Source organism: Papio anubis, chromosome 18 (assembly GCF_008728515.1).
Source record: "Papio anubis isolate 15944 chromosome 18, Panubis1.0, whole genome shotgun sequence".
Classification (NCBI taxonomy): domain Eukaryota; kingdom Metazoa; phylum Chordata; class Mammalia; order Primates; family Cercopithecidae; genus Papio; species Papio anubis.
This window is the reverse complement of record NC_044993.1, coordinates 57,802,899-57,826,494: the sequence shown is the minus strand read 5'-3', so window position 1 is coordinate 57,826,494 and position 23,596 is coordinate 57,802,899. Positions and strand designations below refer to the sequence as shown.

Genomic DNA, 23,596 nt, shown 5'->3' with positions numbered 1-23,596 from the left:
CCACCCGCCTCGGCCTCCCAAAGTGCTGGGATTACAGGCTTGAGCCACCGCGCCCGGCCTTGGTGTGCCTTTAAATGTCAGGGTCCCACTGCAGAGAAGGGGTGAACTGAGGACACTTTCACACTTTTAGGGCAGTGTTTTGTTTGGAATAATGCTAACAACTCATGAGAGGAAAGATTTTTGCAGCTGGACAGATCTGGGTCAGGATGCCAGCTCCAGTATCTGCTAGCTGGACAAGTTATTTCACCTCTTGAGATCAGTGTTTTAATCTCTAAAAGGGGACTAATAAATATCTATCTTCTAGCACTGGAGCCTTAGAGGACTAAGTAAGGTAGTAAAAACCTTCAGATATCGATGATGGTGATGGTGATGATGATGATGATGGTGATGGCATTTAGTTGATATGGATAGCCAATCAGCTACTAATTCACATCCATGTTTCTTCTACCTCTCTTTATCCTGAGAACACAAACATGGATGTTTTCAAATTTTAAAATGTTTTTCAGAAAATAGCATGTGCTTTTGTGTCTTGTTTTGTTTTAAGTGATAAGCTCTCACTCTGTTGCTCAGGCTGGAGTGCAGTGGTGGGATCTGCAGTGGGATCTGGAGTGCAGTGGTGGGTCATGGCTCACTGCAGCCTTGACCTCCTGGGCTGAAACGATCCTCCTGCTTCAGCCTCCCAGGTAGCTGGGACTACAGGTATACACCAATGTATCTGGCTAATTTTTGTAGTTTTTGTAGAGACAGGGTCTCACTATATTGCCCAGACTGGTATTGAATTCCTGGTCTCCAGCGATCTTCCCACCTCAGCCTTCCAAAGTGCTGAGATTATAGGCATGAGCCATTTCACCTTGCCAACAGATTGTTTAAGTATTTTTTTCCTTAAAAATATTTTTAGATTCAGGGGGTATTTGTGCAGATTTCTTACCTAGGTATATTCTCTGATGTTGAGGTTTGGGGCGCTACTGATCCCATCACCCAGACACTAAGCTTAGTACCCAATAGTTAGTTAGTTTTTGTGCTATTTTAAAATTGGGTTTTATTGGGCTTCCCTAGAGCTCCCAATCTGGTAATCCTATGGAGTGTGTTTTGGTACCATACAACCTTGGTAAGTTTACAGTAAGTTTTATTGATTGATCTTCTCTAAGCCTTCATAAATCTGCTATTTTAGAATTTGTTCAGTAATTTCCTCAGATAATAAATTCAAGAGATCTATGGTTCAACGTGGTGACTACAGTTAACAATAATGTATTGTATTCTTGAAATTTGCTAAGAGAGTAATGTGTGAGGTCATGCATGTTAATTAGCTAGATCTGCCATTTTACAATGTGTATGTATTTTCAAATACGTTGCACACAATGAATATACACAATTTTTATTTGTCAATTATAAGACTGATTAATAAAGAAGTTTCCTCAGAAGTCAATGCCTGTGTCTGGTTCTTGAACGTCAACTTCCAACCCATCCCCTTTGTGAAAAGGGAGACCCCAGTGGCCTCTGTCGAGTTTGTTTGGTTTCTCTGAAAGGCGTCACAGTTCAGGTATTTGGAGGTAGCTCCATGGATGTGAACATGGGTTCTGAGACTTGTGCATGTGGCCTGGAAATTTGAACTCATTTAAAGCAATGTTCTCTTACTTGCTGTCCATCTATTTCAGATTTCAAGTTCTTCTTCATGGTCTATGTATATATATTTTTTCATTTTGCTTATTTATTCATTTTACTTGAAGAGATTGGCACACATGAATTTGCAATTTTCTCTGCTGCCTGTTGTTTTGCTCCCGAATGCTCAGTCTCTTTTCCTGGTACCTGCTTTCCTTTAGAATAGTGTGCTTCTGATGGTGGTGGTTCCACCCCGCCAGTCAGGGCATTGCATTCTCAGGTCTCTAGGGATTGTTTCAGAAATGAGCATGTGACTCGGTTGGTATGCAGTGGATACTGTTGCCTCTGCTGGGGAAGAGGCACAGATTCTTTTCTTCTAGAACTGCATTGAAAAAAAATGCTACAGTGGACATGGCCTTCTAGGAGCCACTACCTAGGGTGTGATATTTAGAATGCCCCAGTATGGGGCCCCAGGTGGAGAGCTGAGTCAAGAGGGAAAAAGTCAAGATGTAAGTGAGGCTAGGCCCACTGGCTCATGCCTGTAATCACAACACTTTGGGAGGCTGACATGAGAGTATTGCTTGAGGCCAGGTGTTCAAGACCAGGCTGGGCAACATGGTGAGACCCTGTCTGTAGATCAAAAAAAAAAAAAAAAAATTAGCTGGGCATGGTGGCACATGTCTGTAGTCCCAGCTACTTGGAAGGCTGAAGTAAAAAGATTGCTTCAGCCCAGGGGTTCAGGGCTGCAGTGAGCTACGATCATGCCTCTGAACTCTAGTCTGAGTGACAGAGCAAGACCCCACCTCTAAGAAAAAAAAAAAAAAAGAAAAAATATGAGTGAACAGGACCAAGTTATGCTAAAGTCAGTCTTTTCTTTCCCCTGGCAATTTTTCAATTGCCAATAAATTCCTTCTTTTGCTGAACCCAGTTTGATTTGGGGTTCTTGTTAATTGCAGCAAAGTCCTAACCAATATACTTAAAATAGCAAATCTCTGAATGATGCTTTAAGACTCGATTTTGAAAGCCCATTGGCTTTTTGGGTTTTGGCAAATTATTCTAGGATTTATGCCTTCCTGACCACATCTTTGGTATTTTTGTCATTCTTTGATGTCCTCTTGTGATCACGAGTCCCTTTTTATGTGTGTTCTGGGATTTTAAATATCTAAGCAAGCCCCTAGCCTGGATCCAGGATTTCTTTCATTTTAAATTGCCTTTTTTTAATGATAAAAGTATTTCATTGTACCACACATCTAAATTTAGAAATATAGAAAAATGTGAGGAAAGAATTACCCAGTGATCTTCTATCCAAACAAAACTAGTGAACATTTCCCAGAAATTCTTTCCCAAACTTTCTTATTCCCACATAGATCATTGGGTTCCACTCTATAAATAGTTTGACATACTGCTTTTAAAATTTTAAAAAGTTAATACATCCATATGCCATAAAATTTAAAAGATAGCACACATTCTTCTGTATCTTACATTTAAAAATATTTTCAATTGACAAATAATAAGTATATATATTTATGGGGTATAATGGGATGTTATGTTATGTGCATATATTGTGGAATAATCAAATCAGGTCAATTAACATAGCCATCCCCTCACATACTTAACATTTCTTTGTGGTGAGAACATTTAAAATCTTCTTTTAGCAGTGGTGGTGATCAGAGGGTGAGGATGTGGTAGATGGGGAAAGGGAGATGTTAGCCAAAGGGATAAGTTTTAGTGATCTATTGCACACAATGGTGACTATAGTTAATAATAATGTTTATATCAAGATTGTACCTTGCATAATTCACTTAACGGTTAATCTTGGAAATGGTTCTATGTCAGTAGAGAGTCTCCTCATTCTTCTTTTATATATATGTACCAGAGATAATTTAAGCCAACCCGTACTATTGGAAACATAGTTTGCTTCTAGATTTTAGGTCATTATAACCAATGCTTCACATCTTTTTGCATGAAGCCTTGGTGCTAGTTCCAAAGGATAGACTCTCTGAAAACAAAGAATATAGTCAAATGGCAGGGATGTTTTGGAGGCCATTGATACCGTTCTGAAATTATCTCTCCCTAGGGCTGCTGTTTTTGCTATTTCCTCCAGGAGAAAATCAAAGGGCTCTGTTTGTTTATTCTTATTCAGCACTGAGATCAGTGCTCGGCACATCATAAGTGTTGAATGTGTTAGATTTTACAACTGCCGCCATTATTATTTTTTCCTTTCGACTCTCCTCACTCTTTTCTATCTCAGTATCACTGGAGAGCATACCAAACTGTATCTCAATTAGGCAGACCCCTCTTCCAAGCCCGGGGACTGGAATCGTGGATGCATAATCTTTTCTGTGAACTTTAGGAAACACTCCTCTCCCCGTCAGGGAGTGATATAAGACGTAATTCTGGAAAAGAAAAAAGAAGAAGGAAACAGGGATATCTCCCTTGGCTAGGCTGAAATCTAAGATAAGACCTTCTCCCTTTTCTTGTCGCTTCCCATTTTTAAAGGTCTAATCAGAATCCCATTTCCATGGCACAGAGCCTGGCATATAGAAGGCACTTAAGTTTTGAATGAATGAATGATTGATTGTTGCACTCTTTGACTGATCTCTTGCGTAGCTAACTGGAAGCTTGATGAGGAACATGACCATCTTTTCTTCTTATTTCTTGCTCACTAAAAATGTCATAAACACATAACAGATACTTGTTAAACAAATGAATACATGTATCCAGGTATCTGAATTGCTACAAAACTCATTATAAAATAATCTTCAAACAGTCCACAACTTGACTGCTTCTTCAGCAACATCATCTAAGATTTAAAAAAATAATAATAAGGCCGGGCACGGTGGCTCACGCCTGTAATCCCAGCACTTTGGCAGTCCAAGGCAGGCGGATCACAAGTTCAGGAGATTGAGACCATCCTGGCTAACACGGTGAAACCCCGTCTCTACTAAAAATGCAAAAAATTAGTTGGGCGTGGTGACAGGTGCCTGTAGTCCCAGCTACTTGGGAGGCTGAGGCAGGAGAATGGCGTGAACCCGGGAGGTGGAGCTTATAGTGAGCCAAGATCGCGCCACTGCACTCCAACCTGGGCGACAGGGCGAGACTCCATCTCAAATAATAATAATAATAAAGCTAATGGGCTGGATGTGGTGGTTCATGCCAGTGATCCCAGCATTTTGGGAGGCCAAGGTGAGAGGATTGCTTGAGCCCAGGAGTTTGAGACCAGTCTGGACCACCTAGCAAGACCCTATCTTTACTTTTTAAAAAAATTAGCCAGTTGTGGTGGTGTGCCTGTAGTCCCAGCTACTTGGGGGACTAAAGCAGGAGGTTGGCTTGAGCCCAGGAGGTCAAGGCTGCAGTGAGCTGTGATTGTACCATTGCACTATAGCCTGGGCAACAGAGCGAGATGCTGTCTTTTTTTTTTTTTTTTTTATGGTTCTATATGGCCAGCTTTTATTTTTTATTTATTTATTTTATTTATTTATTTATTTTTTTAATTTTTATTTTTTTAAATTTATTATTATACTTTAAGTTGTAGGGTACATGTGCATAACGTGTGGGTTTGTTACATATGTATACTTGTGCCATGTTGGTGTGCTGCACCCATCAACTCGTCATTTACATCAGGTATAACTCCCAATGCAATCCCTCCCCCCTCCCCCCTCCCCATGATAGGCCCCGGTGTGTGATGTTCCCCTTCCTGAGTCCAAGTGATCTCATTGTTCAGTTCCCACCTATGAGTGAGAACATGCGGTGTTTGGTTTTCTGTTCTTGTGATAGTTTGCTAAGAATGATGGTTTCCAGCTGCATCCATGTCCCTACAAAGGACACAAACTCATCCTTTTTGATGGCTGCATAGTATTCCATGGTGTATATGTGCCACATTTTCTTAATCCAGTCTGTCACTGATGGACATTTGGGTTGATTCCAAGTCTTTGCTATTGTGAATAGTGCTGCAATAAACATACGTGTGCATGTGTCTTTAGAGCGCATAATTTATAATCCTTTGGGTATATACCCAGTAATGGGATGGCTGGGTCATATGGTACATCTAGTTCTAGATCCTTGAGGAATCGCCATACTGTTTTCCGTAATGGTTGAACTAGTTTACAGTCCCACCAACAATGTAAAAGTGTTCCTATTTCTCCACATCCTCTCCAGCACCTGTTGTTTCCTGACTTTTTAATGATTGCCATTCTAACTGGTGTGAGATGGTATCTCATTGTGGTTTTGATTTGCATTTCTCTGATGGCCAGTGATGATGAGCATTTTTTCATGTGTCTGTTGGCTGTATGAATGTCTTCTTTTGAGAAATGTCTGTTCATATCCTATGCCCACTTTTTAAAATACCTAGGAATCCAACTTACAAGGGATGTAAAGGACCTCTTCAAGGAGAACTACAAACCACTGCTCAGTGAAATAAAAGAGGACACAAACAAATGGAAGAACATACCATGCTCATGGATAGGAAGAATCAATATCGTGAAAATGGCCATACTGCCCAAGGTAATTTATAGATTCAATGCCATCCCCATCAAGCTACCAATGAGTTTCTTCACAGAATTGGAAAAAACTACTTTAAAGTTCATATGGAACCAAAAAAGAGCCCGCATCTCCAAGACAATCCTAAGTCAAAAGAACAAAGCTGGAGGCATCACGCTACCTGACTTCAAACTATACTACAAGGCTACAGTAACCAAAACAGCATGGTACTGGTACCAAAACAGAGATATAGACCAATGGAACAGAACAGAGTCCTCAGAAATAATACCACACATCTACAGCCATCTGATCTTTGACAAACCTGAGAGAAACAAGAAATGGGGAAAGGATTCCCTATTTAATAAATGGTGCTGGGAAAATTGGCTAGCCATAAGTAGAAAGCTGAAACTGGATCCTTTCCTTACTCCTTATACGAAAATTAATTCAAGATGGATTAGAGACTTAAATGTTAGACCTAATACCATAAAAACCCTAGAGGAAAACCTAGGTAGTACCATTCAGGACATAGGCATGGGCAAAGACTTCATGTCTAAAACACCAAAAGCAACGGCAGCAAAAGCGAAAATTGACAAATGGGATCTCATTAAACTAAAGAGCTTCTGCACAGCAAAAGAGATGCTGTCTTAAAAAAAAGTTGCTGATGGATTCCCAGGTACCACCTTAGACTTACTGGACTATAAACTCCAGGGATGGGTTCCAGATTCTCTATTTTAACCCCCAATCCTTCACCCCTGGCCAGTGATTCTGATGTAACCACCCTTACAGATGATTATGGTACAGAACTTGAGGACCACTGGTTTTCCTGTCCTATCTCAGGATCCCATTGTAACTTTTTTTTTTTTTTTTTTTTTTTTAAATTTCTGAAGTGGCCTCTTGGCTGCTCTGTGGGTGATCTTATCTGTGAGTGCACACTATTTCACTCTGATAAGCCACCCTGACTCTCCAGCAGCTCCCCTGTCTTTAATCCTATTAATAAACCTGTCCCCTGGCCTCCGAAGATGTGCCCTTTATCTTGCCCATTAAGGCTGCAGCAAGCAACTTTTCCTTGCTTTCCGCCACAACTCAGTTTTATTACAAAGTTCTGCTCTCTTTTGGAGAAATAGACTTGATGCTCATACTTTCAATCACCAGGTCCTTGCTGGCCAAATGGCTCATCCCGTGTTTTTATGGGGCTCTAGAGAGTCCACCATACACCATATTGTAGAAGTAGCAGCTGGAGAAGGAATTAGCATTGGATCACCCCCTTTTATGGAAGACTTTTGTGGTAGGCATGCTACAGGCATTTAATTTTTATGCCAATGAGTGGGTATTGTTATCCTACTTTTCAGGTGAAAAAACTGAGGTCAGAGAGATTAAGCAAACACCCTGAATATCAGGATTTAAAGCCAGGTTTGTAAAATTCCAGAGTCCCAGTGTGGAGCCTGAGAGGGCTTGGGATGTAGAGGGCATGGTTTGCACCCAGACCATGGGAGACTGGGGAGCATCAGGATCAGGATTCTAGGCAGGCCCAGTCAGTAGGGTGGGCTGACCAGCAGCTATCAAATGCCAAAGAAAGAAAAATTCAGTTTCAGAAGGTAGAAGCAGGCATTGTAGGAATGGCTCAAAGCATCAAGTTCAAAGGGAGCTGGACAAGATGCTGGTACTAGATCTGACGTGGGGGGATGGACCCTTGGCCAGGAGGGACTGAGTGGATGAGCTGGGAGGGTCTGGCTGAGGATTGAAAGAAACTTATAAAAGGGCGCCTGAGGCCGGACGCGGTGGCTCGCTCCTATAATCCCAGCACTTTGGGAGGCCGAGGCGGGCAGATCATGAGGTCAGGAGATCAAGACCATCCTGACTAACGCGATGAAACCCTGTCTCTACTAAAAATACAAAAACAAAGTTAGCCGGGCGTGGTGGCGGGTGCCTATAGTCCCAGCTACTCGGGAGGCTGAGGCAGAGGGATGGTGTGAACCTGGGAGGTTCAGTGAGCCAGAGATCATGCCACTGCACTCCAGCCTGGGCGACAGAGCGAGACTCCAACTCAAAAAAAAAAAAAAAAAAAAAAAAAAAAAAGGCTCCTGAGCCTCTGCCTGTGGGAAGGAAAGAGCAGCCTACGTCACTTGGGCAGCAGGTCTGTAAGCTGATCCGGGTCATAATTTGTCACCAGCTAAGCTTGCCATTTAATGCAATCATTCAACAAGCATTGATTGAGTCCCTCTTGTGTGCTGGAGATGCTGGGTGCTGAGAAAACAAGGCAGCAAATGTCCCTGCTATTTTGGAGCATATGTAATACTCTATTAATAATCATTATCATAGCAACCAACAGTCATTCAGCACTTAAGTGCTAGGCACTGTTTTAATTACTTTACATATATTAATACATTCAATCTTAACAACTACCCTATGAGGCGAGTACTATTATTATCTCTACTCACAATACAGAATGCTTTTGTTTGGAGAAGTTGTGCCTCATGCACGTTGGAGAGAGGCTGGGTGTAGGGGCTGGTGGCCGTTGGCTTCTGATCCACTGGGCTCTGTAGCCTCCCATATGGAGGTCACTTGCCGTTTCTCTCAAGTTCCTTCAATAGCTTTTGATAACTTCCAGTTTCATTTACCACGTTTTGTACTCTTAATTGTTCTCACAGGCATTTCTCAAACAGTCTGTTTTTTAAAATGTAGAGCACTTAATTGGCCTCTGTGGTGAAAAGGCAGGCACCTGCATTTTCTAGAATGTCATCCGTATGCAAATTTCCAAATAGCCGAGTAGTCATTCCGCTGCATGGAAATCAGGGGTCCAGGGAGACCCACTCCTAGCTTCATCACTGACCCGCCCCCCCCTGCTCCTGTGACCTGAGATATTGATTTGGCATCTGTTCAATGGTTCGATTCAATATGACATGCTTTTCTTTTCTTTCTTCCTAAGTGCCCAACACAGTGTGGTTGCCGAAAGAATAAGGAGCAAGGAATCTGCCTTCGAGAAGTCTGCAATCTAGCCATGGAGACAAGACGTACCCAGGTGAAATACCGGTGAAATACAGCAATGCATAATTAAGTACTAAATCTATAGCAAGCTATGGGATTGCCAGACGCTGCGCAGGTTCAAAGAGGGGAAATGACAGCATGGATTTCTGGAAGGAGAGAGGTAAGCTAGGTTTTGAAAGATGGATAGGTGGAAGTAAAAAGGGAGGACATTTCAGGCAAGAGTCCTGCAAAGGCAAAAGCACAGTGGTCAGGGAATGGCTTGACTTCTAAAAATCAAGAAGGAGATTGGATTTCCTGGAGTGAAAGCTTTTAGTGGTGTATAGATGGTAAAAAGCCTTCAGGACTACTCCGACAATAACAGTAGCTCATATTCAAGGGCTTGAAATGTGCAAAGCACCATTTCAACTCTTTATTTTGATCCTCAAGACACTCAATAAAGTTTGTGGTATCTTCATTGTACTTTGTGGAAACCGAGTCTTAGAAAGCTGATGTAACTTGCCTCAAGCAGCAGTGTAATGACAGAGGTGGAATTTGAACCTGGCCAGTCCAATGTCACCCTCCAAACTCTGTTATATTCCTAATATTGCCTCACATTTTCCAGATGAGAAAACACACACACACACACACACACACACACAGGGATGAAGTTAGCTCTTCTTGGTTGCAGACCACAGAACCCACTCAAGCTAGTTGAAACAGAAAGAAATGTATTCAATACTACAAGGGAACACACAGACTCTCTCAAAGGGCTGAACGTTGGCCTTGCCAGAAAACCCCACTGCAGGGCTGGTTCTTTGCAGATCCCACTCTTGCCACCTCTGGGCATGGGCACCAAGCTCTTCTTACTGACTCTAAGCACAGTTCTGATGCCCTGAGAGCCACCTGCCTCCATTGCCACCATTGCCAGACAGATGGGCACTACCTGGTGCCATCTTCCTCACATGTTGGGCTTCTGAATTGATATTTCACATAAGCACACCTGATTCTCAGAGAATTAGACAAGCAAGTTTTGGGTCTGCCCTAGTGGGGAGGCAGGACTTGTCAGTGGAAAATGCCCCTGACATAGGAAAGTTATTGTCCAAGATGTACCATGCAACTGGGAAACATGACATTTTTTCCATAATGTTAATAAATACTCGAGCTGGCCTCCAGGCCTGAGCCAGTCTGGTTCAAGGGACCATGCTTATAATGATTATACCATGGTTTGCAAATAATAGTCCCTGGTCTGAGGCTGGGCTGGCGAAAAGAGAATCACCGGGGAAGTTTATTAAAAACACAGGGTCCCAGGCCTCTCCTCCAGAGATTCTGATTCAGTGAGTCCAATCAAGGTCTGGGGATTTGCATTTCCCAAAACCCTTCCAACCATTTTAATGTGTAGCCAGGCTTAGGAGTCAAGACATTGCATGATATTCTCAATGATACTTTTCTTAATTCCAAAATATGCTTTATATACTAAGGCTGTAGTTCTCAGCTGGGGACAGTTTTCACACCCCTCCTTAGGGGGACACTTGCTGGAGTACAGTGGCACGATCTCGGCTCACTGCAACCTCTGCCTTCTGGGTTCAAGTGATTCTCCTGCCTCAGCCTCCCGAGCAGTTGGGACTACAGGCGCGCACCAACACACCCAGCTAATTTTTGTATTTTTAGTGGAGACAGGGTTTCGCCATATTGGCCAGGCTGGTCTCGAACTCCTGACCTCGTGATCCACCCACCTTGGCCTCACAGAGTGCTTGGGTTATAGGCATGAGCCACCGCGCCCAGCCCAGAGATACTCTTAAACATCCTACAGTGCACAGGGACATACTGCCAAACCACAGAATTATTCAGAAACCCTGTATTACAGGGTGCTCGATTTTGCTGAGACCTCATAGTATCATTCTCTCCAGAGGTGTCATGCTCCCGTTAAGACAGAATGGCTTGTAAGAGCTTAGGAGATGCCAGTCCCTTTAAATCTTGACCATTTGAAACATAACCCCAGTGTTCCTGTGTCATTTCGTAGAGAGAAAAGTTTTCAGAGCAATGTCACTGTGACCACTTGGTGTCCTCTGTTCTCTGGCTCTTAAATTCCACCTGCCCTCACTATGACTCAGTATCTGCTAAAAGCCCTGGAAAAGTGTCTCTGCTGTTGCAGTCCGTAGCCCTCTTGATAATAAAGCTTCAGGGAGGTGGCATAGGGTAGTGGTTTTAAGCACGGGCTTTAAAGGAAGATCTGAGTTAGAAACCCAGCTGTGCCACTCACCACTCTTGGGCAAGTTATTTAACCCCCCCAAGACTGTTTCCTCCTCTAGAAAATGGAAACAGTGACAATGCTTACTCACCTGGACTGTGGTGTGGATGCAAGGAGAGAATCACATGTCTCAGTCAGCTCTTGCTGCAATAACACCATGTAACAAACATCCTCAGAACTTCAGTGGCATACCACAATAACTATCTACTTCCTGTGCATGTATGTGCAGGTTGGCTATAATTTGGCTGACCTAGGCTGGGCTTCCCTCTAACCCTGTGGATTGGTGAAGGTCTGTTCTACATATCTCTCACACTTCTTGGACCAGCCACTACCCAACACTCACTCTTTATAGAGCAAAAGGAAGAAGCTCAAGAGGGCAAGCCCAAACAAACAAGCACATGTCAAACTTTCTTTCACAACAACATTTGCTTTTATCCCACTGGCCAAAGCAAGTCACACATTATCCCAATGACCAAAACTCAGATTGATGGGACTAGGAAGTATACCTTGCCTACAGTAAGAAGGAGAGAGGAACAATACTCTAAATTACTCATGTATAACGAGGGTTCTAGAAATATTTTCTGTTGTCGTTAATGCTGGGAGTCATTACTTTGAGCTAGCTTAGTCTTTGTTCTTCCCTAACCTGGTGCTCTAACCTCTGTCTTGATCCATGTATGCGTCAGCTTCAACGTTTTTCCTGTGAACCAGTCTCAAATCTATTCCTCTGGTCCTTCCAGGGATCTCAGTTTCCTCTTCTGCGCCTTCTTATTGAGTTGTGTAAATAAGCAGCTCATCCTCTGCTGCTACCTGGTACCCTATCAACAGTGGGTACAGTTGATTTGAATTCACTCTGGACTTGGTTTATTGAAACTTCTCCACAGTCACTTACTCTGTATTTTACTTATCTTAAGTTCTTCCTGTCTTTCTAGGAACTGGTCAACCAGAAAACTTCTCTATTTATTTTCTTAAATTTTTAAAATTTTTAATTATTGTGAACACATAGTAGGTGTGTATATATTTATGGAGTACTTGAGATGTTTTGATACAGGCATGCAATGTGAAATAAGCACATCGTGGAGAATGGGGTGTGTATCCCCTCAAGCACTTATCCTTTGAGTTACAAACAATCCGATTATACTCTTTAAGTTATTTTATAAAGTACAATTAAGTTATTGTTGACTATAGTCACCCTATCGTGCTATCAAATAGTAGGTCTTATTCATTCTTTCTAGTTATTTCTTTTTGTACCCATTAACCATCCCCACTCCCCCCCTAGACCCTCAATACCCTTCCCAGCTTCTGGTAACTATGCCTCTACTCTCTATGTCCATGAGTTCAATTGTTTTAATTTTTAGATCCCACAAATAAATGAGAACATGTGATGTTTGTCTTTCTGTGTCTGGCTTATTTCACTTAACATAGTGATCTTCGGTTCCATCCATGTTGTTGCAAATGACTGGATCTCATTCTTTTTTATGGCGATATGGTACTCCATTGTGTATATGTACCACATTTTCTATATCCAGTGATCTGCTGATAGACCCTTAGGTTGCTTCCAAATCTGACTATTGTAAACAGTGCTGCAACCAACACAGGAGTGCAGATATCTCTTTGATATACTGATCTCCTTTCTTTCGGGTATATACCCAGCAGTGGGATTGCTGGATCATATGGTAGCTCAATTTTTAGTTTTTTGAAGGACCTCCAAACTGTTCTCCATAGTGCTTGTACAAATTTACATTCCCACCAACAGTGTACAATGGTTCTCTTTTCTCCACACCCTCGCCAACATTTGTTATTGCCTGTCTTGTGGGTATAAGTCATTTTGATTGGGATAAGATAATATGTCATTGTAATTTTGATTTTCATTTCTCTGATGATCAATGAGATTGAGTACGTTTTCATATGCCTGTTTGCCATTTGCAGGTATTCTTTCGAGAAACGACTGTTCAAATCTTTTGCTCATTTTTTTGGATCAGATTACTAGATTTTTTTCCTGTAGAGTTGTTTGAGCTCCTTATATATTCTGGTTATTAATCCCTTGTCAGATGGGTAGTTTGCAAATACTTTTTCCCATTTTGTGAGTTGTCTTTCACTTTGTTGATTGTATCCTTTGCTGTGCAGAAGCTTTTTAACTTGATGTGGTTCTATTTGTGTGTTTTTGCTTTGGTTGCCTGTGCCTGTCAGGTATTTCTCAAGAAATTTTTTCCCAGACCAATGTCCTGAAGATTTTCCCCAATGTTTTCTTGTAGTAGTTTCATAGTTTGAAGTCTTAGGTTTAAATCTTTAATCCATTTTAATTTTATTTTTATATGTGGCAAGAGATAGGAATCTAGTTTCATTCCCCTGCATACGGATATCCAGTTTTCCCAGCACTGTTTATTGAAGAGACTGTCTTTTTGCCAGTGTACGCTATTGGCACCTTTGTAAAAAATCAGTTCTCTGTAGGTATGAATTTGTTTCTGGGTTCTCTATTCTGTTCCATTGGTCTATGTGTCTGTTTTTGTGCCAGTACCATACTATTTTGGTTGCTATAGCTCTGTAGTAAAATTTGAAGTCAGATAATGTGATTTCCCTAGTTTTTTTTTTTTGTTGTTGTTGTTGTTGGTTGTTTGTTTCTTTTTCTATAGGATAACTTTGGCTATTCTGGGTCTTTTGTGGTTCCATACAAATTTTAGCATAGCTTTTTCTATTTTTGTGAATAATATTGTTGGTACTCTGATAATGATTGCGTTGAATCTGTAGATTGCTTTTGGTAGTATAACTATGTTAACAACATTAATTCTTCCAATCCGTAAACATGGGATATGTTTTCATTTTTTGGTGTACTCTACAATTTCTTTCATCAGTGTTTTATAGTTTTTATTATAGATATCTTTCACTTCTTTGGGTTAGTCAATTCCTGGTATTTAATTTTGTGTGTATCTATTGTAAATGGGATTACTTTTTAAAATTTATTTTTTACATTGTTCACTATTGGCATATAGAAATGCTATGATTTTTGTTTGTTGATTTTGTGTCCTGCAATGTTACTGAATTTGTTGATCAGTTCTGATAGTTTTTTTTGTAGAGTCTTGAGGTTTTTTTCAAGTATAAGATCATATCATCTGCAAACAAGGATAGTTTGACTTCTTCATTTCCACTTTGAATGTCCTTTATATCCTTTCCTTGTCTGATTGCTCTAGCTAGGACTTCCAGTACTGTATTAAATAACAGTGGCGGAAGTAGGCATCCTTGTCATGCTCCAGATCTTATAGAAAAGGTTTTATGTTTTTCCACATTCATTTTGATACTAGCTGTGGGTCTGTCATATATGACTTTTATTATGTTGAGGTATATTTCTTCTATACCCAGTTTTTTGAGGGTTTTTAATTGTGACGTGATGTTAAGTTTTATCAAAAGCTTTTTTCAGCATCAGTTGAAATGATCATATGGTTTTTATCTTTCATTCTTTTGATATGATGTATCACATTGATTGATTTGCATTTGTTGAACCATCCTTGCATCCCAGGGGTAAATCCCACTTTGTCATGATGCATGATCTTTCTAAGATATTGTTTAATTTAGTTTGATAGTATTTTGTTGAGGATTTTTGCATCAATATTTATCAGAGATATTGGCCTGTAGTTTTCTTTTTGGATGCGTCTTTGTCTGTTTTTGGGATCAGGATTGGTGTTAGTTCTTTAAATGTCTGATAGAATTCAGCAGTTAAGCCATCAGACCCGGGCTTTTCTTTAACGGGGGACTTTTTATTAAGGCTTTGATCTTGTTACTTGTTATTGGTCTGCTCAGATTTTGGATTTCTCAGGAAACCTTTCTGAGTGGGTTCAGTCTTCAGAAATCAGTTCTTGTCATCATTATTCTTTTCCTTGCTCTGATTGCTGAACTATTCTTCTGTAGGGTGGCTACCCTCTTTCCATGAATTGATCTGGGCCTGTGGACCAGACTTGGAAATCAACAGGGTTCTTAGGCAATATTTGATGGTATTAAGAGTTTTCAATAATAATTATCTGTATTCCCAACAAATGATAAAGAATAGATTTCTGTATATAGAGAGGCAACATAGCACTGTGTTTGAGCACATAGGCTTGTGAGCATTATTTCTCAATCTTGGCTACACCTTATAATTGCTGAGAACATTTAAGAAATATTGGATGCCTGAGTCCCACACTCAAGGATTCAAATTTAATTGGTTTGGGGCATGGCCTGGACATCAGGATTTTAAAGAGCTTCTCATGATTCTAACATGCAAAGTTGGAAAGTGCTGCTTTAGAGTAGGTCAAAATTTATTTTTAAACCTTGGCTTTGAGCTTAGGAGCTACAGCTTGGTCAAGCTATTCAGTCTGTTTGAACCTAATGTCCTCGCCTGTAAAATAAGGCTGATACTATGCACTATCCCAGGTTATATAAAATAGAATGAAATGGCCATATAACAAGCATGTGCTGAACATCATTATATTCCTTTAAAATGGATGTTTTTTATTGATGAGTGGTAGTTTCATTAATGAAAATTAGGGCAATATAGAGAATGAGAGAGAGAGAAAAAAAACACTCTGAGTTCTACTCCTGAAACTTTTCACGTATTGCCTTTACTTTTGGGGCTTTTTCATACTGCATATATTTTTATTTTGCTTTTAACCAAGGTGGAAATCATCGTGAAATGCAATTTATACCCTGCTTTTCTTCACTCAGCTGTTATGTTGATGAGGTAATAATCATAATTTCAGATTTGCTAAGGTTTCAGAATCCTGAATGTCTTACAAAGTTAAGTTAGAGCTCCTGGATTGAGAGTCACAGAGAATTGTTGGCCTCTCTTCTTGTGATTTTCCTGGTGACAGTTTGGTCCCTAAGAGGCCATCTTTGCATGCTCCAGAGCTCTGTGTTCAGGGATCAGCCCCGAGGGCAAGTGTGCACCAGTCTAAGCTGACTTTTCATGTGGAAAATCCTGCTGCTCTTTGCATTACAGGAGGGATGCAATCTACCAAATATGGTGCTATTTTTATGAGGGATTAAACTTTACGGGGATAAGAGCGTCTCCTCTCTGTTGCCACTGTGCAGGGATGTACGCATTCACCCCATTCTGTCACCAGCCCAATTTTCCTTCAATGTCCCAAGGCTCCCACCCTTCATTTCCAATCATGTGAACAGTGTCTTGACTCAGGGCAGAAAGAAACTGTCTTATTTTCTGTCCAGTCGCATTCACCTACACACCTAACCCTTCTGGAGTTTAAGGGTTGTTGAAGAGACACTGTGATGGATGGAGAAGAGAGTGATCTTTGGGATGTAGCAGCCCAGATTTTGAATCTAAGATCTGCAACTTGATGTTTGACCTTCAGAGAGTTGCTAAACATGCCAAGCCTCCGTTTTCTCACCTTCAAAAAGGGAAGCCAAGCGGCAGTCTACCTCACAGAATTGTGTGAAGGTTAACAATGAACTCATTCATTCATTCAAAAATATTTATTGAGCACCTATTATGTGCCATGCACTGGGTTAGGTGCTGGGAACATGGATAAGCAGAAGCCAGAAGGTTCATACCTGTATGGAATTTGCAGCTTGGTGGGGTGGGGGTTGGGGGTGCAGATAGGACATGCTTAAAGCACAGATTACCATCCTGTGTGGTCCAGGTTTTGATGGGAGGCACAAGATACTCTGGAAGTGCATCGCGATGATACCTAACTTGGTTTGGGAGGCAGGATTTAAAAAATCAATACAGTGAAGTGCACTGATGTGGCAAATTAATTCTCACTGCTTCTCTTTAATTACAAAGAGGTGCTGGGTAAAATATAACAAGTAAAAGAAGTGTAGCTGAGCTCGGAAAAAAGAAGGGAGAGCTTCAAGCGGCAGAAAAAAAGAGGAAATGAAAAGCTCCCGTGACGAACAGGAGCTGCAGCTCAGCAGTCCCAGGTGTGTCCTGTGTGTGCACAGCTCCCGGCTTCACGCGGAACTTACCCACCAGGGAAATGGGAACTCAAAACCCTCCACCTGCCGGCTGAAGAGGGCAGCATGGAAGCTGAACTGCTGTCTGGGCCTTAGGTGGGAAGAGTGTCCTCTTTGAGCAGCTGAAATCACGTGGGGCCCTGTAGGTGGAGGTTCTGACTTTGCCAGTTACAAGGTGAGGGAGCTGGAAGTGGAGGGATTCACGCAGAAACTGGGGGCACACCTGAGATCACCCGTGGAGCCCCTCCCTGCCCCAGGGCACCTGCCTGTGCTGCGCTGGGAGCCTTTGTGTAGGCTGCTTCCTCTGCTAGAGGGCTTGCTCTCTCTCCCCATCACGGTCATTACCTCCCCCCAGCCCCCGACTGGCTTCACTGGCCAGTATCTTGACTCCAGTGTCATTTCCCCTGAGAGGTTTTCCAAGATTCGATCAGGGGCTCCCATTCTGCTTTCCAGATTCATGCCTTTTCCCATTCATAGTCCTTGCTACAAACACAGTTTAATAATTGCGTCACTTTTGTTACATGACTGCCCCCGCCCCTCACTGAACTGTTAGATGACAAAAGTAGGAACCACACACATCTGTGTCCTTTTAAGTACATTTTAGTATTCCTAGGGTAGTGCCTGGTGTATAGTCCCCAAGAAATAAATATCGAATGAATGAATGAATGAATGAATGAATGAATGAACTTGTTAACCCTCAGTGAACGTGGCCACTGCTCCTATTTCCTACCAACCCCACCTGGAAATAAAACAGTAACAATTTATTATTTATTTATTTTATTTACAGTTTCCTTCACAACCTGTAGTTACTGGAGAGTGAAAATATGTATCCTACTACGGCAGTGGTGCTCAAACTATAGTGTCCATCAGTGTCACCAGGAAGGCTTGGTGAGACACAGATCACTGGGCTCCACTCCCAGAGTTTCTGACTCAGTAGGCCTGGGCTGGGACCCAGGATTTGCATTTCTCACACCTTCCCAGGTACTGTTGATGCTGAGGTCCATGGACCACGCTTTGAGAACCGCTGCTATACAGCGTCATGATTTTGATTTATGGGATTTTCAAGCCAGAGCTATCAAATACACTACCAATGACCCTATAGCTTTATATCCTTAAAAGACATCACACATGGCCGATGAACATGACCCATGCCGGATGACACAGAAGTGCTCCTCCTGGGAAAAATGGACTTTCTGTTTCCCTTGTAAATAGGGGAGGAATTGGAAGGGCTCAGAGGTCGGGCTCCTGAGTCAGATCTGCCCGGGTTGCAACTTTTGCCACTCCCTGCGAGTACTAGATCTTGCGAATGTTATGGAACCTCTCTCAGTTTCCTAATCTCTAAAATGGGATGAATTGTAGGATCTGCTTCCCAGAGTGATTGAGCAGTAAAGATGTTTTGACGGCACCTTTGTGTAGTGAGTACTCTCCAAATGTTAGTTATGCTGGGGAAAGTAAGGCGTATCTAACAGCATCTGCCCGAGGGTGTTTATAAACACTGTCTCATGTAAGTCTCCCAGCAATGCTTTGAAATAGGTATTATTAGCCCTATTTTATAAGGGAGTAAACCGAGGCACCAAGAGGGTAAGTGATGTAAGAATGCATATGCAGGAAAAACATGTAGGGTTGCACTACGCTCTGTTTTTCTGACAATGCCTGCCCTCCTGGGACTGCCAGGAAGCAGGTGTCTTGGTGGGACCGATAGCCCCCACAGCATGGAGGGGGTGTTCCTGTCCATCCCATCAGACCAAGGGTCACTCATCTCCTAGTCAATTTCCTTTTTCTTTTCGCGTGTGTGCACACCATTCTGACATCCTCTTCCCAGACCTGCCGAGGCTCCAGCTCTGTCCTTTTTCATCGACACTGAAGGATGAGCCTGACACAGAAAAATTTCAAAGGACCCCCGGCCAGCTGGGCTGCACTGTCTGTCTATCACGCTTAGAGACTGACGATCTCGGCAGGCTTCACCCGCGTGACAGGGACAGTGCTCCCCAGGAGAGCCGTGCCAGACAGGATCGGACGCTTACAACTGCCCAGATCCCCTCCTTTCAAGTAGACCTGTGAGCAGCTGCCTGACTTGCAAAAGAAGCAGGCGTCTGGCTCCTGTCCCAGGGAGGGACGTGGCTTTGGTTCTCATTTTCCCAGTGGAGGCTATGTGAAAGTGACAGTGTCCTCTTGAAACGACAGTTGTGACTGAGAGGGTTTGAGTTGGCCCAGGGTCCTGATCTTAACTGGTTTGGATAAAATGCCTTTGAAGGTTTTACTGCAGAAGCATCCTGGCGAGAATGGGGCTGAGATGCAGGTGTGCGGGTGGCTGGGACTGCACTCTGGGCTTGATGGTTCCTTAGCTTTGTGGCCTCAGATGAGTCACCTGAATGCTCTGGAATCTCAAGGACCTGCTGGAGGGTAGGACCACCTTGGCCTGGCAGGTGGGCAAATACCCTTCCTTGACTGGTGGGCTTTTGCCCATGGACAATATAGGCACCCTTTTCCGAGGCATGAAGTGTGAATGATAGAAAGTTGCTGGAACCTTGTTTTATTCATTTAATTTTTTAAAACAATGGATTTTGGGATGCCCCTGTCAATAACCCTCATGGCTGCCCACTGCCCTCAGAGTGAAGTCCAGGATGGCTTACAAGGCTGTCTCAGCTTGGGTTGGCCTAGAGGTAGACCAATGAGGTAACGGATGTGAGACCAGGTCTTTCTTTTGAGGAAGGGCTCAGGAAACACCCAGATAGGGGTGTGAAAGTGAAACAAGGAAGGAAAAGAACCAATAAAGGGTCACTACCAAGCAAGGGACCACTGTGTGCATCTAGAGCTAAATCCTGCCAGGCAAGGCTGAAGAGTAGCACAGAACACACATGTCAGCATTATCTCCCCCGAGGGGTGAGGGAGCTGGGGTATTTATCCACCCATCCCTGCTCAGTCATTGATTGGAGGATTCTGGGGGTGGGGAGCGTGAATTCGCTGGCACTGCTGAGAGTGGGGACAAGGTGGGACCCAGACCCAGAAAAAGCCCCCAGGCAAAGCAGAGCAGGTTCTGGCATTTGGAAGTCAGGCATCTTTCATTGAAGAGGGGGAACCAACAGTGTCTGCTATATCATCTGGAGTCTGACTCAGCCTACCCTTTGAGCCTTATCACCCCCCACCCCACACACCATACCTCTCACACCCCACAACCCACATACACAACTTGCAAACCCCATAATCCACACTGATGCACAACAAATAACACACAACCCCTCACACCCTATAGCCCCACCACATAACCCAAAATACACACCCAATGAGTGCCACTAACAACATACAATCTGCCACAGGCTTACATACATACAACATATAGCACACACAACCCACAACACACACATCCATACAGCCCACAGCCCATACACACACAGAGCCCCTCCCACATAACCTAAAACTCATACTCACACACATGCAACCCACAGCATACACACATACAACCTGCAACATAAGCATAACACACCACCCCCACATAACCACACTCCATACACAACTCCCCACAACCTAAAACCCACCCACGTAACCCAGAATATAAAGCTATACACCCACATGTATGTGACCTACAAGGCATATAACCCACACCACATACAACTCACAACATACAAACACAACCACAACATACACAAACACAACTCACAACCACTCCCACTTACCCTCAAACACACATGCAACCTATTAACAGATACATAAACCTACAACCTGCACACACAGCACACACAGCTACAACACTCTGTGTGTCTCACACACACACACACACACACACACACACACACACACAGGACTTTTGAAAGTTCATTTAACGTGCATAGCTCTCTCTTAATTCCTAATCCTTAGAATACCCTCTTCCTTTTACTGGACAAACCCCTCTTCCCCCTCCAGGTTTCAGGTAAACTCAAGTCTCCTTAGACGGGACATCTTGACCAGTTTCAGTGGGGTTGGTTCCTGTCCCTATAAGTACCCTCAGCACCTTGCACTTCTTTGCTCCTGACAATTATCCCATTTGAATCCTGAGATAGTTTGGACTTGCCTCTGCTCAAATCTCAAATTGAATTGTAGTCCCCAGTGTTGGAGGTGGGGCCTGGTGGGAGTTGATTGGCTCATGGGCATGGATCCCTCAAGAATGGCTTGGGTCATCACCTTGGTGATAAGTGAGCCGTCTCTTACTCTGAGTTCACACAAGATCTAGTGGTTTAGACCAGGCTCTGTGGCTTACGCCTGTAATCCCAGCATTTTGGGAGGCCGAGGTGGGCAGATTACGGGGTCAGGAGATCGAGACCATCTCAGCTAACACGGTGAAACCCCGTCTCTACTAAAAGACCAAAAAATTAGCCAGGCCTGGTGGCACACGCCCAGCTACTCAGGAGGCTGAGGCAGGAGAATTGCTTGAACCTGGGAGGTGGAGGTTGCAGTGAGCCAAGATTATGCCACTGCACTCCAGCCTGGGCAACAGAGCAAGACTCTGTCTCAAAAAATAAAAAATAAAAATAAAAATAAAAAAAGCATGTGGCATCTCCCCCTCTGCATGTCCCAGTCTCTCTCTCTTGCTCCTGCTCTCGCCATGTGATGTGCCTGCTCTCTCTTCATCTTCTGCCATGATTGGAAGCTTCCTGATGCCTCTCCGGAAACAGATGCTGCTATGCTTCCTGTACAGCTTACAGAACCATGAGCCAATTACACTTCTTCTCTTTATTAACTACCCAGCCTCAGGCATTTCTTTATAGCAGTGCAAGAAGGGCCTAATACAAATCCCCACTTTAAGGGTGGCTGTGCCTGCCAGATTGCAAACTCTAGAGGAGCAGCCCTCCCAACTCTCCCATCTAGGGCTTTTCCCCTAGCATCTAGAACAGTGCCTGGCATATCATAGGTGCCCCATACGTATCTGCTGAATTTATTTGAAAAAGAATCTTTAACAATATATAGCAGCAATCTACCTACATAGTATTTCCTTATGTGTCCAGAAATTTCATATATTCCTCAGAAGGCAGCTAACATTAGTACCCGACTTTATGGGTGTGGAAAGTGAGGCTCATGGGGCTTGTGAGTTATTCGAGGATTTACATTCAGTCTGTGGTCTATGAGGACCACATTTTGGGTTGTATGTTCCCTGATCAGCACTTTTCCCATCTTACCCCACGACACTGGACCTGAACCCCCTTAAAGTGTTCGCCTTGGGACGCGCTGTGTTTACTCAGATCATGCCACTGTTTCTCAAAGCATTTTTCTTTTTCAAAATCAAAATATCTATTTTTTAAGTAGAAAGCAATATATGCTTTTCTACTTGATTTTTTTTGGAGGGAGGAAAGGCCTTTGAAATGAGAAAAAAAATGTTTTGTTTTAGTTTTTAGGAAAAGCAGATTTTTTTTTTTGGCTCTAGCTTTCTTATCTGTAAAACAGGGATAATAAAACAGGTCAGATTTCTTCTTTGTGGGTCTGTGACACTCCCGCTAGATCTGGGAGTCTTCTGAAACTAATGAAAAAAAATGTACATGTATGTACATTTTTCTGGGAAGAAAATGTGGCTGTCAGAGAAAGTGTGGCTTCTCTGGCTGTCAGAGAAGGCTGTGCTCGATCTGATGTTTAAAGTAAGAGTGAATGAGGATTTGACAGGTGAATAAGGGAGGAAAGGACATTCCTAGAAAAGGGGTGTTATGGACTGAATTGTTTTTCTCCCCTTCAAATTCCTGTGTTGATAAGGTCAAGAAATCGGACCATCCTGGCCAACATGGTGAAACCCCGTCTCTACTAAAAATACAAAAAATTAGCTGGGCATGATGGTGCACTCCTGTAGTCCCAGCCACTCGGGAGGCTGAGGCAGAAGGATCTCTTAAACCTGAGAGGTGGAGGTTGCAGTGAGCCGAGATTGCGCCACTGCACTCCAGCCTGGTGACAGAGTGATACTCTGTCTCAAAAAAACGAACAACAGCAAAACAAAACAAAACAACAAAACTCAACAAATTCCTGTGTTGAAGTCCTAACCCCTAATATCTAAGAATCTGTCTTCAGGGTCCTTACAGACCTCTGAAAGGTTAAATGAGGTCATTGCAGTGGGCCCTAATCCAGTAGCTTTTTCAGAATATTAGAGCTATGTGACCCCAACATGTTTCTAGAGATTCCATTAGAGCTCTTCCGGAGGAACTGTGTTAAAATCTTTATGAAATGTCAGCAGATAACATAAACGTGAAAACCAACAATTACTTTTTAAGGAGTGCAGTAAGAGGATAGGAAAGAGGCAGTATACCTTGTGTATTTTGTATCTAACATTCAATAGTCTTACAAATTAAGAGAGATTTTAGTTGTAAAAACACATTGCTAGTGAGAGTTCAGTATAACAGGCATTTTCATCCACTG

General features: G+C 42.7%; 1 long non-coding RNA gene across 1 annotated transcript in view; it reads left to right on the top strand.

Moving 5' to 3' along the window:
* The first annotated feature begins 8,171 nt into the window (after positions 1-8,171).
* The window catches only part of LOC116271312, a 55,036-nt gene continuing 39,611 nt past the window's right edge, over positions 8,172-23,596 (top strand). Inside the window, exon 1 of the long non-coding RNA XR_004179830.1 lies at positions 8,172-9,223. This is a non-coding gene — a long non-coding RNA (uncharacterized LOC116271312). The remainder of the gene's footprint in view (positions 9,224-23,596) is intronic.